Source organism: Dipteris shenzhenensis, chromosome 18 (assembly GCF_047967505.1).
Source record: "Dipteris shenzhenensis isolate YYH24624 ecotype China chromosome 18, Dip_SZ_1.0, whole genome shotgun sequence".
NCBI classification, from domain to species: Eukaryota; Viridiplantae; Streptophyta; class Polypodiopsida; order Gleicheniales; family Dipteridaceae; genus Dipteris; species Dipteris shenzhenensis.
This window is the reverse complement of record NC_141613.1, coordinates 56,342,825-56,360,179: the sequence shown is the minus strand read 5'-3', so window position 1 is coordinate 56,360,179 and position 17,355 is coordinate 56,342,825.

The window sequence follows — 17,355 nt, the reverse complement described above, 5'->3', positions numbered from 1 at the left end:
TCCAAGGGGCAACATATATAGGATGATTAGGTGGGAGAAATTGATGGTGATTCTCATAGATGACCTTATTCAATGCGTCTACCCGTGAGGCAACTAGCGAAGGACCACAAATAGGACATGCATGGTAACCCGATGTAGTGAGACCTGAAACAATAGATGCAATTAAGAGTGGAAGGTGGGTTTAGGGTGCCACGTCCTTTGCCTATTCATAATTAAAAAATGCAATGCTTACCTGAACACTCGCCATAGCCTGGGAAGTCATGCATCATCCACATCAAGACTGCTTTGTAGTTGAAGTCTCGTGACGAGGGAGGCCTACTGACATCATGCACCTCGATACCTCTCCAAAGTATCTCTAGCTCATCAATCAAAAGCTCCAAATAAACATCAGGGTTTTTGACTTTATGTTTCCCTGGAATTAGAAGGGACAGCATGACATGTCCTTTCTTAATAGCCATAGAGGGTGGAAGATTGTAATTCACCAATACCACTGGCCATACACTGTAAGATGTGCTTTTGAGACCAAATGGGTTCACACCGTCCATACCCAATCCAAGTCTCAAGCTTCTAGGTTCTTCCTTGAAGCTTGGCCATGTGTCTTCAATATGCTTCCACACAGAAGAGTCCGTGGGAGTTCTCCACTTGCCATCGGTTGATCGATGGGAGGAATGCCATGACATGAGCTCTGCAATAGATTTGCACTTGAACATATGTTGGATGCGAGGGATTATGGGAAAATGTCGCAATAACTTACGAGGCACGTCCAAGGTTTTGAGATCTGCTCTATATCTTGGCTCTCCACAAGTAGGACACTCTCTTGCATCCTTATGTAGTCCACGAAACAAAACGCAATCGTTGACACATGCATGGATGCGCTTGTAATCTAATCCTCCAAGAGAGGTCACATGTTGCCTTGCCATATCTCTTGAGGTCGGTAATTTATTCTCCCTTGGAAGCATTTTACACAATAGCCTGCACGTGAAGACCATAAATGAGGAAAAGCATTCGAGTAATTGACCCACTAGCATAATTCACCATGTTTGCAAAATCGACTTTAAAGTTTATTTGAGTAATGCATTCAAACTTGCATTGCTCCATCCATAGATGGTTTGCAAGTTTAGTAACTCAAGGGAGGCACGTAGAATAGAGAATGTGCACCCCTCAAACAGTGGAGTCGATGTTGCGGTAAAAAGATCATCCTGCTCCATGCTATTATCCCTCCCTTGATGGACATATATCCCGCACCATATCATCAAACACCTCCTCCTCCATGGCTTCATGAGGTAATGGCGGAGGGCTACTATCACCATCACTCCATGCATCCGTAACGGTCCCTCCTGAAGATCCCACCTCATATCGCCGACGCTTCGCCTCCTCACGACGGGCATAGGGTTAACATGTGCGGGTGTGGCACTGCATCCTGTATCAAATTAAAACGGGATCATAACTCAAACATATGAACACCCATAGGTATCTCAATCAACCTTAACTTACAAACCCTTACCTTGTTTACGGTCACATCCCATTCTCCACATACATGTTTATGATTGAGCGTAATCCTGCGTGCACGATACATGTTTCCTCGACATCGATCACACAAACATTTGATTTTTTGCTCCAACCACATTTCGCGATGGTGGATATGGAGGGATTCATCCTCACTGGAGCTACTTGTTGAAGATGGAGACATCCTACAAACAAACAACCCACCAAATTTGCTCTTCTTCAAATGCTTAATTTAAACTCTGTGTTGCGCCTATCGCCGCGTCTATAGTCGCATCTATCATCGCGTCTAACGGCGCGTCTAAATGCGCATCTACTCTATGTATTTAAACGTGCCTGTAAACGCGCTAATAAACGCGACTATAGATGCATCTACTTTGTGTATTCAGACGTGACTATAGACGCGCCAATAGACGCGACTATAGATGCGGCTTTTAAACCTGCTTTTTGGTACGCCGCTCGCTCTGCTTTTCTTTTCATTACTTAAACTTCGCGAGCGGCTTCCTTCCTTCTTTATTAGTAGTTCTATAGATTCGAAGCTTAAGAGAGAGCCTCCCATACACAGTTCCAAGCTTTCACTCAAGAGAAAGGGACCGTACCTACACTTGCTTCCAAGCCTAAAGAAGAGGAGGAGTATGAACAAGGAGAAGAAACAAGTTTGGAAAAGAAAGATCCTTCCACACCTTTTTCCAAGTAAGTCCTTTTGAAGTTGTTCTTGCTTGCTCTTTCCAGTTTTGTACTTTCTCGCATCCACGAAACGCAGGATCTAGGTATGAGCGACATGTTCTTTTGTCGGGCGCAACGTCCTTTTCGACTTTTTAGTATTCTCGCCTATCGGAGCGTGTCTATAGGCGCGTCTGAGGGCGCATCTAAACGCGCATCTACAGGTGCGTCTATCCCCGCATCTAGCTTGTTACAGACACACATAGACGTGTATGTAGACGCTCACACAGACGCCCTGTTAAACAGAGTTTTAAATGCACTGTTAGACGGATTTTTAGACGGACTGTTAGACGCGCTTGTAAACGCACTGTTAGACGGATTGTTGGACGGACTGTTAGACGCGCTTTTACTTGAATTGTTAAACGCTCTGTTAGACGCGTCTATAGATGCGCAGATCAGATGGGTCTATAGACGCGCTCTGACAGAGCCTCTTTTTTTTTCCCCTTTCTTCTCAGCTCCCAAAGTAATAGATTTGTTTCCTATTTTCTAGTTCAACATGTGGCCAGGAAGTGCTTCTAGCTCACACTCCCCAGGAGTCGACACTATAGACTCTGAGCCACCCCACACCGCCTGAGATCACCCCAGCGGAGTCCGCACAGCCGTCTTATGCCCCTTCCCTCGTACCGTCTTATGCCCCTTCCCCCATGCCATCTTATGTCCCTTTTGCCATCCCGTCTTATGCCCCTTCCCCCATGCCGTCAGGAGGTCCTTCTGTCTCGGCGAGCCGTCGACGTACTCCCCAGCTGTCGAGACTCGGTTCTCCAGCTACGAGTGGTCAGCGTAGTCCCGTTCAGTCCCTAGCTACAAGTGGCCAGCGTACGAGCTTGACACGATAGGGTAGCAGGCGTAGTAGCAGGGAGAGCGGTGGCGGATGCATGGCACAGTGCTTTGGGCCATGTGGCGGTGAGGAGGAGGATGATTCAGATGATTTAGACGTGCCTCTGGGTGATGGTACGATTTATTATGACATCACTCAGACAGGAGGCATCTTGATGGATGCGCAGGGGAAGGACATCATGGCCTTCATGCGCTCTGTAATTGCTAACGATTACAGAGATTGCTTTATCCACTATAAAGACCACCCAAAGAGGTTGGCTGATGAGACCCTCGCTACTGTTCGCTCTAGGTATCCTAACCCCCCCAATCGCCAGTTCACAGATAAATGGGGGAAGTCAAAGATTGTTACGATACTTAGCAATAAAAGATCTTCCCTTAAGAGGCAGGCACTAGTGGAGCTTGCCAGGCTTGAGGCACAGGTCAACCTCCAAGGGGCCCGCCCCACACCGCTCACAAGCATGAGTGGAAGAAGGCAATGAAGTCAGCGAGGGAGGAGCCCAGTCTGCAGCACGTGGAGGCACGGAGGATCTAGATGGAGGAATATGGAAGCGCGCATTTTGGAGCATTGGTTGTTGAATCATGGGAGGCCCAATTTGTAAGTATCGATCTCAAATTATATTGCTTATGTAGTTTATTAGGAGGTTGGTTGTTTCTTTGTACTAATCCCTCCACAAAGTGTATCGTGGTCATGCAGCTTGAGATCATGGGCAGATACCCTACTCCAGTGGAGACAGCCTACCACCGCCACCATCGCAGAGGAGATACATGGAGGCACTTCTATGATGACGGGTTGATTACTGAGGAGCAGTATACCCGAGCTACTGGACAGGCCCCCCAGGTATTTGAAAGTAATTAAATAATGCCAAAATTATAAGTAAAGATTTGATTTTTCATACATTGATATATGTTGTCCCTTGTTTACAGGCTCGTGCACAAGACGATGAGGAAGAGGAGGAAGGAGACACAAAAGGGAGCGTGGAAGGGAGCGAGGACCTAGAGAACATAGATTAGTCGTATAAGTAATGCTAGCTACTCTTTTTTGTACTTAAAGCCACTGGCTTGGCTTCGTGCCTCTTGTATATAGACTCCTCTTATTTTTTGTACTTGAAGCCACATGAGATGGCTTAGCTTCCTTATTTTTTGTACTTGAAGCCACATGACGTGGCTTAGCTTCGTGCTATATGTATATACAAGCACTTTTTGAGCTTTCAATTTTATTGCATTTTGGAGTTGTAATATTTTATTTGGAATTGTAATTAAAATGCGGTTGGCTGTAAGAATTGAATTACAGAATGTGGATATGGGATTCTTGTAACTATATAGCATACACAACATACACACTATTTTGTTAAAAAAAAAAGGGCGTGTCTATCAGTGCGTTTAAAAATGCGTTTATATTCACGTCTGTCTGTTCGACTTGCGTCTATATGCGCGTTTATAAAAGCGTTTATAAGCGCGTCTATTTATGCATCTTTGTGCACGTCTATACGCACGTAAGTCTGATATATAGACGTGCAATTAGATGCGGGTCTCCAGACGCGCAAATAGATGCGTAAATAGACGCGCCCGTAAGTTTTTATTTTAGTTCATGAAATGCATCTGTGCGCGCGTCTATGGGTGCTTTGTCTTGTTGTGAACATCGGCTATCGTCTTTTTGCTATCGCTAGGTATAGGAGAAAGGAGGGAATCCAACATATACACACGGTTTTGTACGGCTCTACCAAATCGTGAGATAACTATACTGCACCAACAAATAAATGAATATTAGCTTATTAGATTTAATCAAAATATTGAATTATCACAAGCAGAGAAAAGGTTTGTATCAAACCTGAGAATGGCCATCATAACGTTGTTATTGACCTCATTTGAAGCTCTAGAGAGGATTGAAATCTCCTCTCCCCCAAATTCAAGATATTGAGGTCTATGTTGAATCATAACCCTAACATTAAAAGAGCTTCCCAATTCTTCCAATGAAGCCATGTTTGTAGAGTTGAGGTCTTCTATCCCCTTTGACTCTTTGACGGCATTCATTTTGCACTCCTCTGAGCCATTATCTATTTGCCTTGTGAGAGGGTCCATAATGTTGCCCTTAATGATTGCTCAAATGGTACATGTTATAAATGCATAGAGATGCAAAACCGTATATGTTGATAGTGTGGTGTCATTTTGTATCTCAAAAATTTGACCAAGTACTAGAAAGCAATTGTAGCCCATCCTCCATCCACAATTATAGATGTGGCTATTCTCTTGATGTGATACCTGACGTGTTATATACTATATTTGTTGTGCCAAGTCACATTGCTACATTACTATGTCAATAGCACCTACTAACAATCGAGCTGATCTGCACATCAAAACATATAACAACAGTGAATATGTGCATTGCATATCAATCTACATGTCAAGAAGTGACAACAAGTGTAGTGTATACTTACTCTAACACAGTGCCATGGACGGATGTCATTGAGTTGGCAAAGAAGCACTTCTTCGCAAAGATATCCATGACTACCAGACTCCAATGTGAGCTGCATTATCAATAAAGAATAATTACTGTGTTTGAGACAATTCTAGCAATGCAATAGAAAAAACAAGTAGGGTTTGATGCTTACTTCTCATAATATGCTGTAAAAATAACTTGTGCATCATCCATAGGAACGTGCTTCAACCACTTGCAAACATCCTCTATGGTTTCTTCTTTGTTGCTAAGCACTTCCAAAATACGAGGATCAAGCATATATGAAACGCTTTGTATATTTTGTGAAAAATTTGCTATAACATTACTATATCCAACATTAGCTTCTTGGGTTTAATCAAAATAAGCAAAGTATAAAGCCAAGGAAAAGGCTGCATCAAACCTGAGGATGGTTGTAATGACTTTGACATTAACCTCTTTCTTAGGATTCAAGAGGATTGAAATCTCTTCTTCACCAAAAAATGAGGTTGTTGTCGAATTAACAACATAGCGGTGAATGAACTTCCAATCTGCTCCAATAGATTCATATTTTCATGACTCATCTTATTGAGAGAGTACTCTACATCGTATTCTTCTTCACTTGCTATGTCTTCTACATCCTCCTTCTACTATAAAAATATAAAAAAGTTATGCAATGTACACAACCCAAATAAAGGCTTAAACAAGCAGATAAGGTTTCATACATGCTTTCATTAGAGTGAGTCTCTCCTCCGCTTGGAGCAAAAATTTAAAAAGTAAGGTTTCATACATGCTTTCATTAGAGTGAGTCTCTCCTCCTCTTGGAGGAAATTTTTAAAAAGTTATGAGATTTACACATCCTAAATAAAAATAAAGGTTTTAATAATCATAGAAGTATAAAGATAGCATGCTTTCATTTGACTCAGTCTCTTCTCCTCTTGGAGGAAAATATAAAAAAGTTATGAGATTTACACATCCCAATTAAAGGCTTGAACAAGCATACAAGTATAAAGATAAGGTTTTATACATGCTACAATGTAGTCATATTTTGAGGTTGTTTCCCAATGGTAGGAATTAGATGCGGAATACTCTCAACCCGAAATGCTAGTAGATCGGCTTCTGTATATGATTCCATTTTGACTGGTAACTCCAACTGAAAAATCTCTCTAAGAAACAACATGCAGTTGTAGGCAACTCTCCACCCACAGTTGTGCCCATCTTTTTGCTCCACTGGCAAACGTCTTTTGAATTCTACTTGGTCTTGTTGCTCCGTGGTTGTTTTGATAGCAGATACTAGCCGATATGCAACACTGTCCATCATGACATATTAAATATATTAATATGTCATGATCATAAGATACAAAATAAGAAAGTATCAAAAATATTAAGAGAATAATTACCTTGGGAAGTTGGCATGATAGCCTTCCATTGAATTCACAAACCACAAACAGTTGAGTTCAAGGTCCCAGACGATTAGACTCCAATGTGAGCTACACGGCCAGAATAAAAATGATTATTGTTTTACACAAACTTGCCAAAGAAATAGTAAAAATAAGGTTAGAGTTGATACTTACATCTCATGATAAGGCATTAAGATGACTCGCACCCCATCTAAAGTCAAAGGGCTTACAAACATCTTCTATAGTCTTTTGAGTAGAGCTAAGAATAGAAGAAAGGAGAGCATCGAGCATGTAGACACGATGCTGCACTGCACTAGGAAGTTGAGAAATAACTACACCAAGAAATAAACAAACATTAGCTCATAGAATTGATTTGCATTTTGCACTAGGAAACTGATATATAACTACACTATAAATAAATAAACAAATGTTAGCTCATTGAAGTAGCAACAAATAAACAAACGTTACCTGAGAATGGCCAAGATAACATTGTCATTAACCTCTTTTAAAGGATTGGAGAGGATTGAAACCTCCTCTCTACCAAAGCTCAAATAATGAGGTTCTCGTTTCAAAATGATCCGAACTTCAAATGAGCTCTCCATTTTATCCAATGCAGCTAAATTTGCAGAATGGGTCTCTGTCATAGCTTGTATGATGGTTGGGTCATTCTGCTTTTCCATGGTGTCTTTAAAGCTCTTGTGCTCATGGGATTCTTCAATCAAATTTAGAGGTGGTTGCATTGTTGAAGTAGAAGGGAGTGCCTCCATATTGACTTCATCCATTTCTTCTCCCTCTATTGCCTATAAACAAATATGAGAGATTAGATTCATTATCTTTAAATTTAAATCTTATTTAAAAAATTGTATTTAGTTGAGAAATAGAGAGTTCATACCACTAAGTATTGTCGTAGTGGCCTTTTTTCATAACCCTGCGAGCCATAATTATCAAAGAAGGCATCATCATGTTTGTCTTCATCCACCAACCTCTCTCTGAACAAGTCATGTAAGTCCATCTTTTCATCATCATCAACTGGGACATTATGATCTTCAAGGTAATCATCCATGTCATCAGTGTCCTTGTGGTCTATCTCTTTTTCATAGCCTATGGTTAGATCTGCTTGAAGCTGAAAATAAGCCATGAAATGCTTATTTTCAATAATATTTGTGGAGTTCTTTTCTGAGGAGATCCTCAAATAAATATCCCATCCTGCGCAAGGTGACCTCCCAACCTGCCGGTAGCAAATTCTCCATCATGGTAAGCAAGAGACTCCCACTTTTTGCAGGACTTCCATAGTTCTTTTTTTGATAATGTATGGACCTGGGAATATCTTGCTCTTCTAGCATCAATCTCAAATTATTTGAATTCTCTCTTATGTTCTTTTGTAAGGAGTGATTAGGGGTTGGGACTCCACATACACAAAAAGAATGATTCAAGAGATTGAATCGCTATGCCACATTCTCTCTTGCCTCTCTTTGTTGCATAAACACCACTATAGATCTTCAAATCTGATGAATATGCTCGCTCTAGAATAACCTGCATGGCTTCTTTGTCTTTTTTATCAACAAAAATGACAATGTTGCAAATTGCCACTTTGCTAATGGTGGTATATACTATTGTATCAATGAAGTTATGGATATCATCGCTAGAAACTTCATTGATAAAGAATAGTTATGGCTTATCCCATGCTGACTCATTCTTGAAGAAGTCATCTTCTGAGACTCCCTTGAAGTTCACAAGCTTTCTAGACTCTGCCGTAACCTGTACATTGAATTGAAAGCTTTGATGCATATCTGTCGGCATCCTTATCTCGCTGATTAATCTTTCCACATATGCAACCACCTGTTGTGGGATTTCTTTTCTCATATAAGAGGTTACTATTTTTGACCCATCTTCATCCTTTTTAATCCACCTATTTGCCCATAGCTTTAACTTGGGTGTTGACAAAGAAGCTATATGCTTCACCACATTATAGTCAATGTTATAGTGAGTAACTGGAATTTGTTTCTCTGACAGCAAATACTTCATGGCACTATGCACTGCATCACGCCTCACCTGTACATTGATGCATTCTTCCATGCAGTGGTCTTTGTCTTTTTTTCCAAAAAACCATTCTTTCTTTAAAATTTTTTGTGCTGCCATGGATGCATACTTGTCACATAAGTACTTTATAGGCCTCCATATCCTTGCCGTCAACTCCTTCTTATCCATTACATTTGACTCATGCTTGAATATACAGATTGTTGCAGGATAATAATGGAATGAACTTATCTTTGCAAATTGTTCTGAAGTGAGTCTTTTGACCTCCTTTGCTTCCTTTGCAATTTGATTACAAGCATAAGCCCAATGTTGACCATCAATGGGCTAGAATCTGCAATGAAGGAGGAATTCCTTATTTGCTTCCTTTAGCATATTCTCACCTTGTGCCTCTTCGCCTTATTCATGTGGAATATTTTTAAGAGTTTCTTTAAAGAATCGACTGAAGGTTTCCTCAAAATGTGTAGGCCCTATAAATGTTATTTGATCCAAAAAACTATTTTTGATTGGACAAAACATTATCGGGCGCAAGACCACATTGCTTGCCACAAGTTTCTTACCATCTCTCAAAGCCTTGTATATTTGCAGTGCATAGGATATATCAAGGCTTCAGCTATTCGTAAAGATAGCTGCAGCTTCCACATCTTTGGCATTCACAAACCACATCCTTTGACCCTAGATATATCCCACATCATCATCTGTAACTGCTTCATTAAGACGCAGATTAAGATTTTTGATTGATGTGAGTTCATCCTGATCATCTTCAGCATCGGGTTCTGAGTCTTCTTCATCTTTCTCTTCTTTTAACTGTCTTTCATCCACATTATCTCTCTCTACAATGGGACGATGCCTTTTTTTACTGCTTGGAACCATGGCTCTTGCAGTACTAGCCTTTTGCATTTCACGTCGTGGTTTGCTAGCAAGAGCTTCTAGCATAACTGCAGTGGATTGACCTTGACCTTCTTCAATTTTTTTAAATTCCGGTGCACTCAAGGCTTGTGTTTCATCATCCTTAGTTACATCCACCATTTCTTGCTCTAGAAGTTTGCACTCATGGTCTACACGTTTGTGACAGTGTGCTTGTTCTTCTTGTCCCTGCATCGAAGTCTGAGCTTTTTGATTTCCTTCATGTGAAGATCCTTGAATATGAGGAGCACATTGTGCATCCTGGAAGTACTCAAACATTATCTTTGCATGCATCCTTTTTGCCACCACACTAGGAAATTGCTCCCAAGTATATGAAAGAGACTCCAATGCACTTTGCAGCTCAGGAAACTTTGATGGTTGAGGAGGAGGCATCACAAAGGTCTTTGAGTCTCTCCTTGACAAAACAAAATGAAGACTGCCAACTTCAAGATCTGAACTCTTTGTAAAAATATCCATAAAAGTCTCTTTTGGCTCTATCATTATGCCTACTACAAGGCTTGAAGTAATAAATTTTTTGAAGAAAGTAGCATCCCATGGATCTTCAACATCATTGAACTCCCTTTTTGACATAAGTAGAAAGAGTCTCTTTTCCTTTTGATGAAGAAACCAAGCTCTTCTGCCCATGTGATATCGAGTCCACCTATTAAAGCCATTAGGGCTATATTCCTTTCCTTTCAAATTCAAAGTGACATCAGAAACCCATTCTCTGATCTCATAGTCATTTAGGATAGCCACCACATTAGTTGATTGCTCCATAATCCTACAAGAAAAGATAATGAAGAATTTAGATACATACAAGTAAAGTACAATATACAACGCTTGATACAATAAATGTGGGAAATAGCCCAAAAGGCTTTACAAGGCTTCATATGGCAATAAATGAGGGAAATATCCTAAAAGGCTTTACAAGTCCTAAATATTTGTACAAATGTAAAAAAATTAGCCAATAAAGCTTTACAATAATATAAAATGTCATCTAGTGATAAAGCTTCAATCTTCATGAAGACATGTAATCTGTCCATCCATTGATTTGCCCTCTAGTCATAAAGCTTCAATCTTTGTGATGACATGTAATCTGTCCATCCATTGATATATGTGCATTGATACCCAACTGATGCAATCTACCCACTAAAAACTGTTCCACTGATATCCACTTATGTAGCCCACATGATATCCACTTATGCAGCCCACTAATGCCCATTGAATAGTGAATGGTCGGGATGGTCAGGTTTATTACAAGGCGCTTCATATGACAATAAATGTAAAAAATAGCATAGAAGGCTTTACAAGGTTTTTTATGACAATAAATGAGCTTAAATATTTATACAAATGTAATAAAAATAACCAATAATCATCAAGCTCCAATATGTCCCATGACATGTAATCTCTCCACTGATATCTGCTCACCCACCGATAAACTTCTTAGTAAATGGTAAAAGGTCTTATTTAATAGCATGTTATGAGTGTTAAACTGCATGTGAGTGAAGGGACTGACAACGATTAGGGACTAGTTAGAAAAATTTGAGCATGGCTTCGATTGGCAACTTGGAGAATTGTCTCTCCTCTAAGGCAATCTAATCTATGCTAAACCAACTGTTGAAGCGAAGAAAAGCAATAAATAATTTCTTTTTCTGTGTTCATTTTAATGTGCTAGGGTTTAAGAGGCTTAAATATGCAAAAGAAGGGGTTTTGATGTAGAGGCTAAACCTGCATGTGAGAGAAATGAAGAACAAGTATCTAAAGAAAAGTTGACATTTTTCAATTTAAAAGATGAAGAAAAGTTAACATTTTTCAATTTAAAAGATGAATATATATAAAAATATTATCTCACCTTGAAAACAAACCATAAATTCACTCTTTTATAATTTTTTAAAAGTATAATATATAACATTTAAATACATAAAACTCTCCTTACTTTCTCTCTCTCTCTCTCTCTCGACTCCTAAATCTCTCTGTAGCCATAGTCAAGACACCTCATTCTCTCTCTTAATCTCTCTCTCTCTCTCTCTCTGACAACTCTTATGTGTTTCCCTCTTTGTCCTCATCCCACTCATTCTCTCTCTTAGTTTATCTCAAGTCTCTCTTTCTCTCCTCCCATGGCGGCTAAGATTTTTCATTCTCTCTCTTTATATCTCTCTCTCTCTCTCCCTAGGATTTGTAATTATTTCTCTCTCTCTCTCCATATCTCTCCTCTCTCTCTCTCTCCCTCTCTCTCTCTCTCTCTCTCTCTCTCTCTCTCTCTCTTAGCCTCTCTACCTGCCTACCTCTATCCTCTTGGCCGCTAGGATTTGTCATTCTTTCCCTGTCTATGTCTCTCTCTCTCTCTCTGAATTCTCTCTCTTAATCTCTCTCAGCCTTCCTCCCTCCCTCCGTCCGTCCCTCCCTCGCTTGGTGGCCATGCCCGCGAGAAGTCTCTCTCTCTCTCTCTCTCTCTCTCTCTCTCTCCCTCCCTCTCTTGGTGGCCACAGCCGCTAGAAGTTTCATTCTCTCTCCCTCTCTCTTTATCTCTCTCTCCCTAAGTCTCCCTCCTCTCTTCTCTCTCTCTCTCTCTCTCTCTCTCTCTCTCTCTCTCTCTCTCTCTCTCTCTCTCTCTGTCTCCCTCTCTCTCTTTCTCTCTCCCTAAGTCTCCCTCCTCTCTTCTCTCTCTCTCTCCCTCTCCCTCCCTACTCTCTCCCTCCCTCTAGCACAGAAGTTTCATTCCTCCCTCTCTCTCCCTCTCTCTCTTTCTCTCTCTCTCTCTCTCTTTGGCGGCCACGTCTCAGCTCTCTCTTTCTTTCCCTCCCTACTCTTCTCTCTAATTTAAGGATCCCCTGTTCTATCTCTTAATCTCTTGTCTCTCTCCCTCTCTCTCTTTCTCTCTCTCCCTACTCTTCTCTCTCATTTCTCATTCTCTCTCTCCCTTTGGTGGCCACGGCCTCGAAGAGCCCCTCTTCTATCTCTTAATTTCTCTCTTTCCCTCTCTCCTCTCGCCACGTTTCATTCTCATAAACATCTCTCTCTCTCCCTCTCTCTCCCTCTCTCTCTTTCTCTCTCTCTCCCTCTCTCTCTTTCCCTCTCTCTCTCTCTCTCTTTCTCTCTGTCTCCCTCTCTCTCCCTACTCTCTCCCTCCCTCAAGTAGCCACGACCGCCACGAGACCCTCTTCTCTCTCTTAATCTCTCTCTCCCTCTCTCATCTCTCTTTCTTTCCCTCCCTACTCTTCTCTCTCATTTAAGGAGCCCCTCTTCTCTTTTTGAATCTCTCTCTCTCTCTCCCCCTCTCCTCTCTCTCTTTCTCTCCCTCCCTACTCCTCTCATTTCTCATTCTCTCTCTCATTTCTATTCTCTCTCTCCCTTTGGCGGCCATGGTCGCCAAGAGCCCCTCTTCTCTCTCTTAATTTCTCTCTTTTCCTCTCTCCTCTCTCTTTCTCTCCCTCCCTATTCCACCCCCTATGCCCCCCCCCCCCCCCAACACACCCCGCATGCCCCATGCCCCCCCCCACCAACACCCCCATGCGCCCCCCCCTCCCTCAACCCCATGCCCGCCCCCCCAACACCCCATGCCCCCCCCCTTGTGCGCAGGTCGCGTACCCCCCCCCACCCCCACCCCCCATGCGCCCCCCCCCCTCCCACACCCCATGCCCCCCACCCCCTATGCCCCCCCACCCCCACACCCCGCACGCCCCATGCCCCCCCCCCCCCCCACACACCCCGCATGCCCCATGCCCCCCCCCCCCCAACGCTCCATGCCCCCCCCCCCCCAACCCCATGCCCCCCTCCCCCCAACCCCATGCCCCCCCCCCCCCCCTCCCACTCCCCATGCCCCCCCCACCCCAACCCACCATTCCCCCCTCCTTTGCGCAACATCCCTCCCACCCCCGCACTCCATGCCCCCCCCTGCCGTGAGTGTTTAGGGGAACCTGTGACGAGTGGAGCTGCCGTCCTGCCTGGCTGCCAGTGACTATTACAAGGAAGTCAACATTAGGGTTGACCTACCATGAGTGCCTAGCGGCCATTTATGGAGGATAGTGCTCTCTCATACGAGTTGATTTGGATGAGGAAAACGTCAGCGGCCGTTTATGCTCCCTCTTGATTGTAAAAACTTTCTGTTGCAATCAAGCACGTTCTAGCGACCGTTTGGCACTCCATCTAGTACTGTCTTGCAAGTAACATCATCATGCCATCTTGTGGGTTGTGATCTTGTGGTGCACGTTGAAGCGCACGCACGGGAAAGCAAAATGTGGGACCGGTTGAGGGCATGTGAAAGTGAGTGGGGAACGGTGAGGGCCATGTGAATTCTACATACCATTGTATAAACCGTGAACCGTTGGGTACCGAACTGGGACTCGAGGTGAGCCCGAAGGGTCAAACATGCCGACCCATGTAACGGCCGTTAACTGGGAAAGAAACGTGGGCTGATTAGGACATTGCGGGGTGGACGTTCCTAGGGGTCTTGGCAACCCGTGTGACTCTATGGACTGAAGAACGTGAAGCCTAAGGGCTTGCCCAGTGGGCCGTGGTGCAAAGTGGGATAAAGGCAGACGGCCTACGCCAGGTGTCGTGTCGGCTAAGCTACGCATAAAGGGGATTTGGTATCAGAAAAGAGACATTAAGAGAGGTTGGGACTCGGCAAGGGGTTCGACGTAAGGTGCTCACAACCGGAGACTAATTCCGGAACTATCGGGCCCTTACACTTGGTATCAAAGAAAACCTCAAGGTATCGCGAGCCTTCGAGGCAAATTCTGTATCGAGGTATGGCATCACGTGACGAGCAAGGTCAATCTTATGCACAAGGGAAGGAAGCAATACTACGGGCGATGAGGAGTGGGAAGCCGGAGATGGAAGCCGCAGTGGATGTGATGAGGGCAGTTCCAAAGTGGGTGAACGTCCTCATGAGCAAGGATATGGGGTACTTGGAACAGCTAGTGTCACGATATGACACAAGGGTGAGACGGCCACATGGCACCATGAATTCATGGTGGTGTTCAAGTTGGTAATGGAACTGTATGTGAAGAAGGAGTTGGAGGATGATGCAGAGGAGTTCGGGAGCGAAACGGAGGATGAAACGGTGAGTGAGTCGGAGAGCGGCTCAGAAAGTGAAAGTGAAGATGAGGACTTGGAGGAGGAAGAACGGCATAGGTGGAGTCAGGTATGGTGGCATGCCCAAGCAGAAAGGAGAACCGGATCCGAAACGGCAGCCAAAGAGACAAAAGGGATGACCAATGGAAGCAGGGAAGCGGAACCGCGTCGTGGGAGTGCGAGAGGCGCCCCGAGTAGGACGACCGGCAAATAGGTGACTTGGGGTCCAACGGAGGCAATGGATGTCACAGAAGACGCGAGGCCCCAAGCAGGTGGCACGGAGTGTGCAAAGCCCCGAGTGAACGGCGCGGGAGCTGTGAGATGCATAGAAAATGGTGCGAGGTGTGGAGGTAGTGACCCAAGAGGCATGTTGGTGAAAACAGGTCGTGCGAACCTTCAAGACGCTATGTTTGTAGTGAAGACCCGAGGCACAAAAAGCGCGATTACGAAGACCAAAGGCACGAAAGGTGTAGTGATGGAGACAAGAGGCACGAGAGGTGTGGGAGGCACAAAAGAAACGAAGAGCAGTGTCATTGTACCAAAGCCAAATCAAACAAACGCTCAAGGTGAGGAGGTCAGGATAAGGAGCATGGAAGGTGCAGGCTCAAGCCTAAGTGACGTGGTAGGCCCAAAGAAAAGTCAAAAAAATGCTCAAGGCATGCAGGTGACCAAGGAAAACGCAGTAGGTGCAGAAATGAAATGGGTTAGTGCTCAAGGCACGAATGGTGGAAAGGGAGCAGAGGTGATGAAAAACGGCGAACAGGTTCAAGATAGAAGCATGGAACGTGTAGTGGAATGGCAAGTGGAGATTTGGGATGAAGAAGAGGAATGGCACTAGGGCAAGGTCAAGAGAGCAATCATAAGCCCATGGCAACGCAAAGGCGTGTGCAGAAAATATGCCGAGGTAGAAAGGGAAAACGGTGAGGCGGTGGAGCATGAGGTGAAGGCAAGTGATGGAAAGGGAAAACAGTGGAGTACAGGTGCAAAGACAAAGAGGAATTTCTTAATAGATGGCGTGAATGCATGCAAGCAGCCAAAGAAAGTCTTCACAAAACACAAGCCATTGTGAAGAAGTACTATGATAGCAAACGTCGCCACGTCGAATTCTTTCCAAGCGACTTGGTGCTCATTAGCTCCCGAAATATCCGACTTCCAGAGAACTTGACTCCAAAGTTCAATCACAGATTCTATGGTCCATACAAAGTTCTCTATGCTCTTGATGAAGTCACCTATAAGCTGGAACTCCCGCCGAATGTAGCAATACATAACACCTCCCATGTTCAACTCTTAAGGCATTTCTACTCTAATAACACATATGGTAGGAAAGTTCCCCCTTCCGTCTCCCAAGTTGTAAGCCCGCCATATGAGCCGGAGGCAATTTTAAAAGGGAGAATGCTAAGGGGTAGAGTAGAATTCTATGTAAAGTTCAATGGTCATCCTATCTCCAAATGTAAATGGCTCCCCGAAGCCTAGATGATAGACAACTATCATGATATGGTATTGAAATATTATGCATATGCTTGAAGAGGGCTTCAAGCTCTTTTGTATCCCAGGAGAGTATATGGAAGGTCAAGCTCTCAAGGTGCTTCAGACCCCTCTTGGCATGTATGCGTTTTCCCTCATGAATAAACATTCTAAGACCGTTCTTGTGCAAATATTTTTTCTAAGTCTCATTTCTTGATGCTCCGTTGAATGTTGGCACAATCATGCACCTTGAAACGTGGAAACGTAGGGGTGACTCACGGAAGACAAGGGGGTGGGACGAGGATGGCACTATGCAGGCACAGACTACACGCACCACACTTGCACGGAGGGCCCGTTGTGAGGTAGAAAACGTTCCCCTGCCAGGTTCATTCGACGTTTTTGGCCCCATTTCGGGAAACCATAGCAGAACTGGCGTTATTTGGATAAGTGTTAGAAGTGGGACCCTACAACTATATTATGGGGAGTGGTTCTCCTGCTTGTGGGCAAAGGCCGACCATTGAACGAGGGTCATGGTGTGGTGAGGTGTCTGGTCCCCCACCCCTCTTGTGACTACCGAAGGCTCCATGGGTGGGTGAACCCTTCTCTCCGCCAAATGTTTTGGCCGTTTTCATGCATGCCCATCTGGCGAGATTGGGCACGGTCATTGCAGCTAGCGATCTAGTAGGCGATGAGCGACTGCGAGTTGCATCTTGGACGGGCGTGCAACCATTGGCGTGCCACCATTTGGGCCCTACATGATCAAGGATTGCATCGGTGCTTCTCGTCGCGGATGGACGTTGTGGCTTGTATACCTAAAGAGGGTGGTGAACCTTGTACGATAGACCGTTGATCGGTTCCAGCACCGTGAGGACTTGATCTTGGGGGTTATGAGTCGCTCTAAACAGGTGCATTTCGGAGCGAGCGATTCGACTGTTAATGGCATTGGGTCGTTCCTGCCTCAGCTCAGCCCCAGAGTGCGAT